Consider the following 17,138-nt stretch of genomic DNA (forward strand, 5'->3'; position numbering starts at 1 on the left):
GTTGGTAGTCAAGAGAGAACATTGCTGCTGTTAGGCTAATTTGATCCACATTTACTTTTAGGGGGAGTGGGTGGCTGGCTGGCTGGCTGATCTGGCCGTAGGTAAGGAGTCTTTGGGGCTTCGGTGTTGATATGTGAGACGGCACCCCTGCCTCATGCTGTCCAGACCAGACAGGGCAACAGGCCTAGGAAGAGAAACTTGGTTTATCTACACTGATCTAGGAACACCTAACCAAATCTCATGCTAGGTAGATAGCTAACGTTATTTCTATACAGGGTATAATCTGTCATGTGAGATTATATCTACAGAAAGAGGTACTGTAGTTATTCCTCTCACATAGTTGAATTTATGTTTTGTGCTTCATATACTGTAGCCTTAGGTGCCCAGAAAACAGTGTAACAAAGTAAAGCATTCATTAAACACCACTATGAATCAGTCTTTTTAATATGTTTCTAGTTGTGGAGATTCCTGGTTTCCCTGATATGTGTTTGGGAAAGCCTCAGAGGGAAAATAAGAGGTGAATGAACAAGAGCAGTGAGCAGTTGAGGGGAGGACGGCTCATAATAATGGCTGGAACGGAGCAAATGGAATGGCATCAAACATATGGAAACCATTTGTTTGATGTATTTGATACCATTCCACTCATTCCGCTCAGCCATAAACACGAGCCCGTCCTCCCCAATTAAGGTTCCACCAACCTCCTGTGGCTTAGAGCCATCTTTACCTCAGTGCACTAAGAGCAATTTTCAGCCAATGGTTTCCGAAATGAACGGCAGGTCAGAACAGAGATAGGAAGTTACAAAAAACTGTAGCTAGGTACTTAGAGTACAAAGGAATAATACAGCATTGTGTAATACATTGGATGTCTGTCATCTATGTAAGAGAATGCAGGCAGTCAGTGATGGCATGGATTAAAACGGCAACTGTCAAATCAGGACTGCACACAATAACTACACCCGTGACATGATATTGACCTGAGTTTCAAAGGGATTTTTTCCCTTCTGGCTTCTTCAGAAAAATCAGGTTCACTTTTTCACCCTCAAATAAAATGCAGCTGGCAAACTTTCTGAACTACTCCCCTCTCTGTTTAGGTAAGCCTGTGAGTATCCAGACTCAAACCCCCATCCGGTCCTTTACTTTGACCCTGAGTCTGCCTTGGAGAGATGGAAGTTGGCACACTAACTACACATTAGGGGCTTGATCCTACTTCAGCTTGCCTTGGAGGGTCCACTCTAAAGAGTCCACTGCTTTTCCCACTCTATTAAACTGAAATGTAAAGGACAAAAGACATCCAATAGAGAGGATTTTAGAATATAAAGAATCTATAACGTTTAATTAATACTTCAGTTAAGTTTACCAGTCTTTTGCTGAAGAAAAAGGGTTTTGAATAAGGGCAAGTGAGGAGCATTTCTACCTACAGAGCAAAACCAGCAGTTGAGATCTGGCATATCCAGATATGCCAATTGCCGCGTTTGGCTGCTGTTGCAGGCAGCTGGCAGGAACATTGAGGGTTTAGGCTGGGTGTTGTAAACCGAGCTGCCCGTTCATGGCAGGAAAAATAAACACAGGGCGGGGCCTAGAGCAGGCCTGGGTACAGGGAAGCGTGTGTTCCTCAGATAGCTGACACATATTGTTTTAAAAGGAGCCCTAGCTGTGAGTGAAGGCCACTCTACATACACACCGGTCACATTCAGATCTCTCCGGCACTCCTTTTCCTCTGAGCTGCTGTGATAACATTGTGAATGGAGGTGGAATAAGCCTCAATCACTTTTCCATTCCCTCTGCTCTCCCCGTGTCCTCTCTCATCTTTTGTTCCCCCTATCCTGCACTCGTCCCGCTCCCTCCCTGGCTCTCCTGGAGAGAGGACTATTTTTAGTGACGGCGCTGCTATTCTGGAATTTGGTGCTGACTGGCTGCTGCTGGATGTCTGGGCGGCGATCTCTTCAGGAATGTCTGGCCTGCTCTCAAACCACTACAGAGCCGCAGCGCAGGGCGGACGGCACGGGGCTCTGATTACAGACCCTCGATCTGCTCTGCTCGCCTTCTCTTTCCTCTCCACCAGCGCAGAGCTACAGACCCAGAAGAAAATAAAAGGAGAAGTGCATATGTGTCTATTTTTCTGTCTCTGGATCCAGTGTGTGTATGTTTTTGAGGAAACTCATGCTTGTATGATATCATGTTGTTTATGATTGACTTCCGAAGAGGATGTGTCGCGTGTGTATGTGTGTGTGCGTGCGTGCATGTGTATGTACACATGCGTGTGAGTGTGTGTGCGTGTGCGTGTGCGTGTGCGTGTGCGTGTGTGTGTGTGTGTGTGCTTGTGTACGTGCGTGCGTGTGTGTGCGCGTGTGTGTGCGTGCACGTGTGTGTGCGTGCGTGTGTGTGTGTGTGGTCCATGAGAAGAAAATAAGCAGCACTAATGTGACATTCTTCCTGTCTTGGATCAGCTTTTCAGTTTCAAAGAAAATAGTTTGCAGTGGAAGTAAAGACATCCAGCCCACCTGTTGTTCAGGATTGCTCAGATCCGCTGTAGCTAGTCTCTGTGCGGAGAGACACACTTCATGCCACTCAGCTACATCAATGGCCCAAATCTCTTCCACACGGCTAGTAAACCATAGAGGAAGATGCTCTACAATGCTGGGGAACTCTGCAAGAACAATCGATGTAGAGCAGCATTGACTAATTGATTGAACAAACAGAACTGTTGTGTACAGTATGTCAGTTGTTTGAAGGGAACTTTGCAAGAAATATAAATGTACAGCAGTCGATTGAAGTCAATTGGTTGAGTTGTCAACTAGCGAAAATTCGACGTGAAATCCAAAAAATATGTCAACATGTCATTGGATTTAGGTTCAAAGTTGGGTGAAAAATTGACAAAATTACCTTTAGCTGATTCCCTTTTTCAAATACAATACGCTTTCCACATTGATACAACATAATCATACAGAATGATGTGGTTGAAATGACGTGGAAACAACGCTGATTCAACCAGTTTTTGCCCAGTGGGGAGTTTCAACATTACAGATAACAGTTATGTAGAATCTCTCTCCTTCAGGACAAATCAAAAGCCAAGGACATACCTCTCACACATGCTTAATGGCATCGACCAGCCCTTCAGAATGTCCCTCGAAAGTTCATGCGGTTAGAGAAGGGAAGGGATTCCTCCCAAGGGCAAGTGGTTTGGGCATGCCCAGTAGGGGGTACAAATGATGAACTGACTGACAGCCAAGCTCGTAAAGCAGTGTTACCTGGAGCCTTTCAGTTCTTCTGGAGCTGACAATGGAATAGCACAGCAGCATATAACTATTTAATTGGAATAGCAGTGTCAATTAAATAATGTGCATTGTAAGCTTATGCATGCTCAAGCTGATGAGAAAAAGAAAGCGTTTATTTTCTCAATCCCATCCATATTCCTCTTAACATAGTGTGTGCATACAGTAAGAGAGCATGACATGTGAACAGTCTGCTTTGTTAGCATGTAGCCTACAGTGTGTGTCTCAGTGGGCCTGCCTTCCAGTGCAGAAGGGGATGTGGGTTAGCTCCAGTATGCAGCTAGGCCGTGGAGACTGGCCGGCCCGGGCCAGAAGGGAGGAAGCCTGTCAGACAGACGCTGCTGTGGCCGATCCTGCCGGCTGGATGGGCCAGTTAGGTAACTAAACAGCCCTGCCATCTGCCTCTCCTTTCCTTTCCTTTCCCATCCCCTCATCTCATTTCCTTTCCTTTTCTGTCCTCTTCCCTCCTTCTCCCCTCCTCTAATCTCCTCTCCTTTCCTCTCCTTTCCTCTCTCCTCTCCTTTCCTCTCCCCTCCTCTCCTTTCCTCTCTCCCCTCGTCTCCTCTCCTTTCCTATCTCCCCTCATCTCCTCTCCTTTCCTCTCCTTTCCTCTCTCCTCGCATTTCCTCTCCTCTCCTCCCTCCTCTCCTCCCCTCCCCAGGGTGTGAAGACCAGAGGGAAGGCTGAGAAAGGGAAATGAGTCTTGACCAGGGCCCAGAGATGTGCAGCCGGCCTGCCTCCAGCTCTGCACCTCTGGGACCCAGTCCCGGCCACAGGGTTTTAGCTGTGCTGGTTTTAGCTCATCCTTCAAATTGGCTTTTGTTTGGGACCTTTCCCTTCCCCCCACCACCATCCTCTAGCTCACTCCTGCCTCCCATTAAAATGCAGCAGAATGGGCTGGATAGGCTAGATGGGCTAGATGCATCCCCCAGCTGGCTAGCATTCCTCTGGTTTCCACTTGTGTCTGCCTCTCCTTTTTTCTGGGTCTGTGTTTCTGTGATTAAAGTCTATTTTCCCCTCTTTCCATTCACTGACATTTTCCTTTCTGACACGCAATTTTTCAGATTAAGTTTAAGTCTCAAAACTGGAGTAGGAAACTCCACTCACGATACTTGGCCTGAAATACAGTATAACAACAAAGGATAGGCCTGCAACACTTCTGCTTGGGAATGTGCTCATTAGAAGGTAGAACTCTAAAAGTGCCAGCTTTGTTAATGTTTTAGTTATCATAATAGAGTTTCCATAGCACAATTTATGTTGATTTGTAGGATTTTAGTCATACCAGGATGGGGTATGTGATAATGTACAGTACTGTACTGTCATATCTTCCATCCTCCATCCTTGACATCCCGTGACTCTTTCTCACTCTTTGCCATCTTGTTCCTGACACAATGGCTCTTGTTACATGCCCTTATCAAGACAGACTGCACATCTTCAAACTGTCATGCTCATGATTGATGTGACCAGTCCAGGGGTGTGGCCTCCTTGTTTCACTTCCTCTTCCTCTCTGTTCTACAGAAGTGGCCATTCACACGGGGGGGGAGGGGGGCTCTGATATGACCCACCATCCCGCAAAGATAGATGGAGATTCCCGCTTTGGAGTAGAATATCAGCAGACACAAACAGGCTAGTGTTTTGGCAGATAAAAGGCCCTGCTAAGCAGGGGATGGAACCAGTACAGGGAACAGTACCGAAAACCGGAAAATAACATTTTCCGACGAACAAAAACACAACCGAAAACGGAAGTGATCTAACCTGTTCCAGAAAAGAACTGGATTTTAAAAGCATGGGAACCGGTTAATAAAGTTATTTTACATTCCAGTAATTTTTTTCAAGTCCAACAAAATCGCAACAAAGCACCTATGCAATGCCCTCACTCTGTCATTCAGAAACTTCTTCTAGTGTCTGCCTGCCAGCTGAAAATCTTTGCCAGTGTGTGTGTGCGGGTGTTGGCTGCCTGCACCTACCTCTTCCGAATCATAGGCTACTGTGCTGACGTTAGAAGCATGATTCAGAAGATAGGGAGTTCAATTAGAGAAGAATGGATACATTTATTCAATGCTAGTTAAGTATACTATAGTTATCACGTTTCACATTGGATATATTAACTACGAAAAGGTAAGACATGTTTTTAATTCTGCTTATTAGAGCTCTGATCCTGCGTTATGCCAACTCTAGCAAGTTCAAAGGACATTCAAAGTTTCTCCATAGAAGCCGCTCCTCTGTAGGTGTAATTCAGTGGGCCTAATTCAGATAATACATGTCATAACAACACGCCCAGTGCTTCAAGCCAAGCCTCCTCACCCACCCTCTCTCGCTCTCTCCGAGAACGATTTCAGTCGCATCTCGCGCCCTGCACTTGTCTGTCCATCACGCATGTAAACGACTAATTGGTGAAGTAATTGAATTACTAAATGTAAAAAACTGTTGATTTCACAGGTTAAAAAAGGAACAGAAAGGAACGATATAATCAGCACTTTATTTTGCTGGTCAGAACAATGTAATGGAACAGAGAAACAAGTGGTTCTGTTCACTTCCAACCTCTGCTGCTAAGTGTTGATGATTTGCTTGTTAGATGCTAAGAAACTCAGGTTTAGTTTATCCTGCTAGCCACGTCAACAGACCTGTCCACTCCAAGACAACTGTCTGCTCTAAATACAATACAACTGTATTAATCCCCAAGTCGCTATTAGTTTGGGGATGCCAGGGTGCTTCAAACAGGACAGACACTCACTGAGAGTATAAAACATGTATATTAACACTTATTAAGGCATCAGTTAAAGGTGCATAGTGCAATTTAAGAAAGTAAAACTTCATGTTAGCCACAATTTCTAATGAATTGCAGGGATAAACTATCTCTAGAATAGTCCCTAGGTCTTCCTCAATGGTCCTGTTAACCAAGCGGATGGCCTCGGGCACAAACGAGGCCCTGCGCCTATTAGTGGGGCACTTGAGACAGCGCAGGCGGGGTCCAACGGGGAGCAGTTGGAACTTCGGGTTGAAGACATGGGTGCAGGCCCCCAGGATGTCATAGGTCTTCCTCCTGGCCTGCCGTTCAAAGAATGAGGTCAGAATTCTGAGGCCTACACCGGTATCTTAGAACAGGTGTTCACATTGGCTTGGAGGCAGTTCCTGTTCTTGACAGAAAGGGAATGAACCAGTAACCAATATTGATTTATAGACACTGAATGAGTTCAGTTTCCTGAGGAAGTATTGTCTCTGGTGAGCTTTTTTGATGATGGAATCTATGTATTGTTTTCAAACTTCAGGGTGTTATCAAAGATGGTACCAAGATATTTACACCAGTCCGAAATGTCAACCTCCTCACCATGGATGATCACCTGGTCCATCTTGGGGGCTTCCTCCTGAAGTTGACAACCATTTCCTTCATCTTGGAGACATTCAACTCCAGCAGCGCACTGTCACACCAGTCAATGAATTCCTGGAGGGCTGGGCTGTGATCCTGCTCAGACACCGAGAGGAGTGAGAGGAGTGAGAGGAGGACTGTGTCATTGGCAAACTTCACAAGATGGCAGTGGGTGTGGGCACTCTGACAGTCATTGATGTAGAGAATATCAGAAGGGGTGACAGTAGACACCCTTGTGGTGAACCTGTGCAAGTGAGCAGGGTGTCTGACATGGCATCATTAGCATAGACTCTCTAAGGCCTATGAGTTCAAAAACTGAAGCAGGATTCAGCATGAAGCAGGATTAGCTGGCTTGCAGAATCTTCTGAACTAGCGGCTCCAGGTTGCCTGACACCAGGGTGGTCTATGGGTGTCTACGGAACAAGGGGGAAAAGAGTGAGTATGTGGGGCCTGACATCCCCTATCCTGTTACAGCCCACCAAAGACACAGTGGTTCACATAAAACAACATGAGACACAAGGTAATGAAGTGCTAACAACTGAGGTAATCCCTCTCTCTTTCTCTCTCTCTCTCTGTCTTTCCCTCTCTCTCTCTCTCTCTCTCTCTCTCTCTCTCTCTCTCTCTCTCTCTCTCTCTCTCTCTCTCTCTCTCTCTCTCTCTCTCTCTCTCTCAGAGCAGAGACCCTTCCCCTCATCGTCCTCCTCCCTCCCCCTCTTTCCTTTTGCACCAGGGTTCATGCCTTAATGCTCTCAGTCACGACCTTATGTCATTGTCAGATGATATAAGATCCCTTCAGAGAAATCCAAAGCAGTTGTGTGGGAATTGAGGGATCTTTGTGGCTTTATGGTTGTTTTGATGATGGTAATTTTAAGCAACACCCAGGGTGACCTATCCATACATCCTGGTTTAATTTGTGGGATGTAGTGTCTCAGACAGATATCTACCCTCTTAATGGCTGCCATGATAGGGTGCAGGAGTTCTTTCTTTTTTTTTTTCTCTCTTTTTGTTTCCCCTCCCTTTTTACTTCCCGTTTTAAATAGCAGTGAAATGTTGAAGGAAAACAAATGAAAAGATAGCCCTTTGAAAATGTATCTGTCCCAGAAGCCCCCTCCCCCCTCCTGCTGCTCTCCCTCATCTCAATCTTCCCTCTCTTCCCCCATTCTGACCCCCTCATTTCAATTGTGCGGACTTGACAAAGACTATACTTCTCCCTTTTGCATGCAACACTCCAAACCTGTCTGGGGATTGGTTGATTGGTTGAAGGGGAGAGGTAAGTGTAGAGTGAATGATGACCCATAAAAGGGGGAGGGGGGTGTATTGGAGTGGTCTGGATAGGAAATAAAGTCCGGGGTGGGGGGGGGAGAACAAAGGGGGAATATGATGAAGGGATAAAGAGAGGGATAGAGAGCAGGAAAGAAAGGGGGGGAAAGGAGTCTTTGTTCTGGACAGCTGAAGAATACTAGAGGGTTCAGACGGTTTGAGTGCCAGGGGCTACGGGTGGAAGAAAGTCAGAGGGTGTGGAACAGAGCAACAAATGAGAGGGGTGCACGGCACGCCCCTGTGGTTTGAGGAGAGTGAGAGGAGGAAGACAATGGTAAACCCTGGAGAACAGAGAGAGAGAGGGGGAGAGAGAGAAAGAGGGAGTGAGAGAGAGAGAGAGAGAGAGAGAGAGAGAGAGAGAGAGAGAGAGAGAGAGAGAGAGAGAGAGAGAGAGAGAGAGAGAGAGAGAGAGAGAGAGAGAGAGAGAGAGAGAGAGAGAGAGAGAGGGAGAGAGAGAGAGAGAGAGAGAGAGAGAGAGAGAGAGACTACCCACTGGGCACATACTGGTTGAATCAATGTTGTTTCCACGTAATTTCAATGACTTTACGTTGAACTAACGTGAACTAGACGCTGAATTGACGTCTGTGCCCAGTGGGTCTGCTTTACATTCACATTAAAGGGGATATTCCATATCATTTCCCAGTTGCTGAGGTGTTGCATTTCATCAAACCACTCTCTTTAAAACTACAATCTCTCATCATCACTCTGGTAACGACTGTATGACTTGCCAGTCAGGAGCTGCCATGTCTTGGTTCTCTTTCTGACTGCAGTAAAATATTTATTCGTAGGTATTCAGGATCTGACAAACATCAAAGACAGTAATGCACACCTCCTACATGTCCCCTTCTCAAAAACAAATATATTTCATAGGGTAATGATACACTACACTCAACTATGTGTTGAGCAGGGTGGGAAAGATTAGTGTGTTGATAGACATTCCTAACAACTGATGTCAACACAGTATTAGGAGTATACACTGAGTATACAAAACATTAAGAACACCTGCTCTTTCCATGAAATACACTATATATACAAAACTATGTACACACCCCTTCAAATGAGTGGATTTGGCTATTTCAGCCATACCCGTTGTTGACAGGTGTATAAAATCGAGTACACCACCATGCAATCTCTATAGACAAACATTGTGAGTAGAATGGCCTTACCAAAGAGCTCATTGACTTTCAACATGGCACCATCACAGGATGCCACCTTTTCAACAAGTCAGGTCGTCAAATTTCTGCCCTTCTAGAACTGCCCCGGTCAGCTGTAAGTGCTGTTATTGTTCAGTGGAAACGTCTAGCAGCGTCAACGGCTCAGCTGCGAAGTAACAGGCCACACAAGCTCACAGAACGGGACCACTGAGTGCTGAAGTGTGTAGCGTGTAATAATCGTCTCTCCCTGTCCACTCACTACCGAGTTCCAAACTGCCTCTGGAAGCAACATCAGCACAAGAACTGTTTGTCGGGAGCTTCATGAAATAGGTTTCCATGGCCGAGCAGCCGCACACAAGCCTAAGATCACCATGTGCAATACCAAGCGTTGGCTGGAGTGGTGTTAAGCTTGTCACCATTGGACTCTGGAGCAGTGGAAACATGTTCTCGCGTGAGGAATCACATTTCACGATCTCGCAGTCTGACAGACAAATCTGGGTTTGACCAGACTGGCCAGATTAATCCAGGTGAAAGCTATGATCCCATATTGATGTCACTTGTTAAATTTACTTCAATCAGTGTACATGAAGGGGAGGAGACAAGTTAAAGAAGGAAGGTCAATATTGGGAAGGTGTTCCTAATACAGTATTTGGTATACTCGGTGTATTCTCAATATGCCCTTATTAACCTTCTGTACAACGTGAGACATGGGCTGTTGGGTTGGAGCAGGGTGTTATCCCTCTCCCTCTCTCTTCCTCTTTCTCCTTCTGCCACTGCCTGTGAACTGCGTCTCTCTCTCGCTCTCTCTTCCTCTCTCTCCTTCTGCCACTGCCTGTGAACTGGGTCTCTCTCTCTCCCTCTGCTTTTCTCTCTCTCTCCCTCTCTCTCTCCCTCTCTCTCTCCATTTCCTCTCTCTAATGTGTCATTTTATCTAATTTCCCTTTCCCAACCGTCTCTCTCTCTTTCCTCCTCTCCCTCTCCTTCTCTCTCTCCACCTCCCCATCCCTCTCTCTCTCTCTCACTTCTTCTCCCAACCCTCTTTCTCCCTCCCTGGTCTCAAGAGGCAATAACACATCTCCTGACAGGACATTGCTCAGTCTATGCCCAGAGAGACAGAAAAGCCTCTGAAGAGATATTTTGACCTGGGATGCCACAGATGGATGGCTGGTAGACTGGCCGACCGCCCTGGCCGACTGACCAGTATTGAACTCAACATTCCTAACATTCTGGCCCCAGTCAGTGAGGTGAAATCCCGTAGGCCTTCTGTGGACAGATGTCGACCTTACACCCTGAGAGAGAGAGAGAGAGAGAGAGAGAGAGAGAGAGAGAGAGAGAGAGAGAGAGAGAGAGAGGAGAGACAGAGAGGAGAGAGAGAGGAGAGATAGAGAGAGAGAGAGAGAGAGAGAGAGAGGAGGGAGAGAGAGAGAGGAGAGAGGAGAGAGAGAGAGAGAGAGAGAGAGAGAGAGAGGAGAGAGAGAGAGAGAGAGAGAGAGAGAGAAGACAGAGAGGAGAGAGAAGAGAGAGAGAGAGAGAGAGAGAGAGAGAGAGAGACCCAGTTCACAGGCAGAATGTGGGAGAGTGAGCAGGGGTACAAACAACTGTTTTTAGGCTACTGGGGTCTACAGGATTGTGCTTTAAGATTGTTCCAACCCGCTCAGAGGTGGTCTTCTAGCCCCCCTAACTCTACCCTTCCAGGTAGCTCTTCCACGTATTCAGAGGTCATGAGTATTTACAGGATATATGACCTGTCTGAGGAAAAACTCCCAGCCCTAGTTACAGCCTATTTTGCTGGGGCTCTGAGTTTTTCCTGATCAGGTTTTTCCTGATCATGACACATTCCACCAGTTTGAGCTATGTTCCTCATAAAATCTATGTAAAATATAATAGAATATACCATGTAGCAGACGCTTTTATCCAAAGCGACTTACAGTAGTGAGTACATACAGGGGGGCAAAAAAGTATTTAGTCAGCCACTAATTGCGCAAGTTCTCCCACTTAAAAAGATGAGAGAGGCCTGTAATTTTCATCATAGGTACACTTCAACTATGACAGACAGAATGAGAAAATAAATTCCAGAAAATCACATTGTAGGATTTTTTATGAATTTATTTGCAAATAATGGTGGAAAATAAGTATTTGGTCACCTACAAACAAGCAAGATTTCTGGCTCTCACAAACCTGTAACTTCTTCTTTAAGAGGCTCCTCTGTCCTCCACTCGTTACCTGTATTAATGGCACCTGTTTGAACTTGTTATCAGTATAAAAGACACCTGTCCACAACCTCAAACAGTCACACTCCAAACTCCACTATGGCCAAGACCAAAGAGCTGTCAAAGGACACCAGAAACAAAATTGTAGACCTGCACCAGGCTGGGAAGACTGAATCTGCAATAGGTAAGCAGCTTGGTTTGAAGAAATCAACTGTGGGAGCAATTATTAGGAAATGGAAGACATACAAGACCACTGATAATCTCCCTCGATCTGGGGCTCCATGCAAGATCTCACCCCGTGGGGTCAAAATTATCACAAGAACGGTGAGCAAAAATCCCAGAACCACACGGGGGGACCTAGTGAATGACCTGCAGAGAGCTGGGACCAAAGTAACAAAGCCTACCATCAGTAACACACTACGCCGCCAGGGACTCAAATCCTGCAGTGCCAGACGTGTCCCCCTGCTTAAGCCAGTACATGTCCAGGCCCGTCTGAAGTTTGCTAGAGAGCATTTGGATGATCCAGAAGAAGATTGGGAGAATGTCATATGGTCAGATGAAACCAAAATACACTGCTCAAAAAAATAAAGGGAACACTTAAACAACACAATGTAACTCCAAGTCAATCACACTTCTGTGAAATCAAACTGTCCAATTAGGAAGCAACACTGATTGACAATAAATTTCACATGCTGTTGTGCAAATGGAATAGACAAAAGGTGGAAATTATAGGCAATTAGCAAGACACCCCCAAAAAAGGAGTGATTCTGCAGGTGGTGACCACAGACAACTTCTCAGTTCCTATGCTTCCTGGCTGATGTTTTGGTCACTTTTGAATGCTGGCGGTGCTCTCACTCTAGTGGTAGCATGAGACGGAGTCTACAACCCACACAAGTGGCTCAGGTAGTGCAGTTCATCCAGGATGGCACATCAATGCGAGCTGTGGCAAAAAGGTTTGCTGTGTCTGTCAGCGTAGTGTCCAGAGCATGGAGGCGCTACCAGGAGATATATACATAAGTATTGAGATAAACTTTGTTATTGACCAAATACTTATTTTCCACCATAATTTGCAAATTAAGTAATTAAAAATCCTACAATGTGATTTTCTGGATTTTTAAAAATCATTTTGTCTGTCATAGTAGAAGTGTACATATGATGAAAATTACAGGCCTCTCTCATCTTTTTAAGTGGGAGAACTTGCACAATTGGGGGCTGACTAAATACTTTTTTGCCCCACTGTACTTTCATAATGTCTCATAGAGGGAGGCCAAAGTATGGCTGGAGGAGTCTGACCACGCAGTCCCAGGTGCAGATATTTAGGACAGCGTAGTTTCTGTAATTTCCAGCTTAAAGCTGTTTGATCTGGAATTGCCTCTGATATAAAGCAGCTGCATAAACAGGAAGGCCAATTTGGGTGCATGTGATGTCAAATGCAAGCACCAGTCTGTCCGGAGGTTTCCTCCGAAACATTTGTGCCTCAGAAAATGTCATCAACAGTTTAGAGTGAGATCTTTTTTTTTACCTACTGGTACAGTACTTTCCCCTGTAGAGAGAGAGAGAGAGAGAGAGCAAACAAGCAAAGGAGTGGGCGAGAGTGACAGAGAGAGAGCAAGAGAGAGAAAGAAGGATAAATAGGGGGGAGAAAGAGAGAGAGAGGGGGAGACAGAGAGAGAAAGAAGGACAAAGAGTGGGAGAGAGAGAGAAAGAGGGAGAAAAAGCGGGGGAAAAGAGAGAGAGAGAGGGAGAAAGAGGGGGGAGAAAGAGAGAGGCAGAGATAGAAAGAGGGGGAGAAAGAAAGAGGGAGAAGAGGGGGAGAAAGAAAGAGACAAAGAGAGATAGAGGGGGAGAGAAAGAGAGAGAGATTGAGAGAGAAAGAGGTGGGAGAAAAAGAGAGAGAGAGCCCTTTAATTAAGAGGATTCTCGGTCCTCCCTTCCATTAACCTGTCTTGTGGTCTTTATTGATAAAACTCTGGTAGTGCAGCAAGTTCATCCATCCAACCAAACACTGGCCTTGTTTCCCTTGAGTAAACAGCACATTAATTGGTACCCTCCGCATTGACTCACTACAAAGGGATTTCTCTGGCGCTGTCACTGTGTTTGACTTCTATTCCAGGATGCACACATGACTTGTCTTTTCAGTCAGGCCAGACCCATGGCTCGAGGTCTATTGGTCACTTCCCGTAGGAGAGAGAGAGAGAGAGGTGAAGCTGAAAGGTTAAAGAGGAGTCCACTGACCCACATAACAAACAGCCAGGGCCATTCATGCCTACTCCCTCATTTCTGAGCCCTGACTCACAATGTTCAAATAACCAGACCCACACCAGCTTAGGTCTCAGTCTCTCAGTCCAGCCTCCCCCAATCTCTATATCTGCAGTACAAACACTCTTATCAACCCCCCCCCCCCAGCTCAAAAATAAATAAAAAAGTGCTGTGAAAGAGAGAGCGGTCAACATAACTCTTTCTTCCAAGAATGCAGCAGATGTTTATATCACCATTGGATAAGGAGAGAGAGAGAGTGATGCATCTTGGGTGAGCTCAGATGAGCAATTATCCTTTTCAACACACAGAAAGGCTCTATTCTGGGAACGTGCCTCTCACCGACCCATAGTTATACTCCAAACCGCCCGGGGTGGAGGCTACAGCAATATTTGGACTAAATGGGTAAATGTCGACCGTCACAATGTCATGCCATTGGAATGTGTTATTTTTACTGTGTACTAATTTTAGCTTGGGTTATTTTTATTGGTCCAAGTTTAACATTATATATTGGAAATGAAAGGTGTGCCTTAAACGTTTTACCTGGAGATCAGTTTTCAAATGTTATTACATTGGAATGCTTAGAATATTTAGTATTTAGTTTATGGTTGTAACAGCTTGTTATTTACCAAGATATGGTGACATCACAGTGTCGTAGGGGCGGCAGGCAGCCTAGTGGTTAGAGCGTTGGACTAGTAACCGAAAGATTGCAAGATCGAATCCCCAAGCTCAAAATCTGTACTTCTGACCCTGAATAAGGTAGTTAAAACACTGTTCCTAGACTGTCATTGAAAATAAGAATTTTTTCTTAACTGACTTACCTAGTTAAATAAATAATTTTTTAAAATAGCTCTTTACACACACAATAAAGACATCTACATATACGCTGTTATGACGGAAAACAAGCTGTAACCACAGCAACAAATACAGGCTTCTGCTTTCACAATGATACTCAGAAAACTTCTTAACATGGTTAAATGTTTTGGGTTTGTGAAGGGCCCACCCCCATCTATTGTACCAACCATGCAACATCTGGAGACAAGTCACAACACTGCAGGGTTTTCATTTAAAATGTACCAAACTCTTCCAACTGGTCGTCACTGTAGTGGGGTAATATTTATCAGATAGCCTAAGCATATACAGTGCCTTCAGAAAGTGTTCACACCCCTTGAATTCTTCCACGTGTTACGAAGTGGGATTAGAATGGATTTAATTGTAATTTCTGTCAACGATCTACACAAAAGACTTTGTAATGTCAATGTGGACATTTTGTAAAAACATTTGTACAAAAATTATGAAAAATTAACACTAATATACACTACATGAGCAAAGGTTTGTGGACACATGCTCATCAAACATCTCATTCCAAAATATGAAGTTGGTCCCCCCTTTGCTGTTCCACTCTTCTGGGAAGGCTTTCCACTAGATGTGGAACATTGCTGCTATAACAGCCTCCACTCTTCTGGGAAGGCTTTCCACTAGATGTGGAACATTGCTGCGGAGATTTGCTTCCATTCAGCCACAACAGCATTAGTGAGGTCGGGCACTGATGTTGGGCGATTAGGTCTGGCTCGCAGTCGGCGTTCCAATTCATCCCAAATGTGTTCGATGGGGTTGAGGTCAGGGCTCTGCGCAGGCCAGTCAAGTTTTTCCACACCGATCTCGACAAACCATTTCTGTATGGACCTCGCTTTGTGCACGTGGGCATTGTCATGCTGAAACAGGAAAGGGCCTTCCCCAAACTGTTGCCACAAAGTTGGAAGCACAGATCATCTAGAATGTCATTGTATGCTGTTAAGATTTCCCTTCACTGGAACTAAGTGGCCTAGCCCAAACCATGAAAAACAGCCCCATACCATTATTCCTTCTCCACCAAACTTTAAGTTGGCACTATGCATTCGGGAAGGTAGCATTCTCCTGGCATCCGCCAAAACCAGATTCATCCGTTGGCCTGCCAGATGGTGAGGCGTGATTCATCACTCCAGAGAACATGTTTCCACTGCTCCGAAGTCCAATGGCGGTGAGCTTTACACCTCTCCAGCCGACACTTGGAATTGAAATCTGAGACAGCGGCTGGATTAACAAGAAGTTAAGCTTTATTTTGATGTATAATACATATATTTTCAATAATGTTAATTATTTGAATTTGGTATTTTTGAATTTCACTCTCTGCAATTTCACCGGATGTTGGCCAAGTGGGATGCTACCGTCCCACCTGCCCATAAGAAGTTATGGCTTTACACCCCCTGCTATATGGATAAAGAGTTACCTGTCTAACAGAACACAGAACATTACATTCCCCGATTGGCTTTTCTGTAGATATAATAACCATGTATTGCTACCACTGTCTTTAATCGAAGCCTCTCCAATATAATCCAGATAGAATAAGGAATTCCCCAGGGCAGCTGTCTAGGCCCATTACTTGTTTCAATCTTTACTAACAACATGTCACTGGCTTTGGGTAAAGCCAGTGGGTCGATGTATGCGGATGACTCAACACTATACACGTCAGCTACTACAGCGACTGAAATTACTGCAACACTTAACAAAGAGCTGCAGTTAGTGTCAGAGTGGGTGGCAAGGAATGACTACATGGAACTCTATTCCACATCAGGTAACTGATGCAAGCAGTAGAATTAGATTAAAAAAGCAGAGAAGAATACACCTTACGGAACAGCGGGGACTGTGAAGAGACACCCACACAGGTACAGAAACATGCATACGCACACAAGAGCCAACACTCTACACACACACGTACATTGAAATAACGTTGTATGGTGATATTATACATTTCGTATTGTAGATATGTAGTGTTGTAATAATGTTATATGTACTGTTTTATCTTTTGTTTTATGTTTAATGTAAGTGCCTTAATGTGTTTTGCATTGGCAGCAGCTAATGGAGATCCCTAATAAATACAAATTATACTAAACATTAAGGACAGACACCTGCTCTTTCTATGATATAGACTGACCAGGTGAAAGCTATGATTCCTTATTGATGTCACTTGTTTCTTGGTTTCTGTATATGCACTTTGTGACATCTGTGGATGTAAAAAAAGGCTTTATAAATACAATTGATTTTTTTTTTTAAATCTACTTCAATCAGTGTAGATGAAGGGGAGGAGACAGGTTAAATGATTATTTTTAAGCCTTGAGTATCAGGTATTTATTTTATTTTTATTTCACCTTTATTTAACCAGGTAGGCTAGTTGAGAACAAGTTCTCATTTGCAACTGCGACCTGGCCAAGATAAAGCAAAGCAGTGTGACACAGACAACAACACAGAGTTACACATGGAGTAAACAATAAACAAGCCAATAACACAATAAACAAGTCAATGACACAGTAGAAAAAAGAAAGTCTATATACAGTGTGTGCAAAAGGCATGAGGAGGTAGGCAATAAATAGGTCATAGGAGCGAATAATTACAATTTAGCAGATTAACACTGGAGTGATAAATGAGCAGATGATGATGTGCAAGTAGAGATACTGGTGTGCAAAAGAGCAGAAAAGTAAATCAAATAAAAACAGTATGGGGATGAGGTATGTAGATTGGG

General features: G+C 44.6%; 1 long non-coding RNA gene across 1 annotated transcript in view; it reads right to left on the reverse strand.

Moving 5' to 3' along the window:
• The window catches only part of LOC129855191 (uncharacterized), a 62,895-nt gene that overhangs the window by 45,189 nt on the left and 568 nt on the right, over positions 1–17,138 (reverse strand). The gene's annotated exons all lie outside the window — the stretch shown is intronic.

The sequence above is a fragment of the Salvelinus fontinalis genome, chromosome 5 (assembly GCF_029448725.1).
Source record: "Salvelinus fontinalis isolate EN_2023a chromosome 5, ASM2944872v1, whole genome shotgun sequence".
In the NCBI taxonomy this organism is placed as follows: domain Eukaryota; kingdom Metazoa; phylum Chordata; class Actinopteri; order Salmoniformes; family Salmonidae; genus Salvelinus; species Salvelinus fontinalis.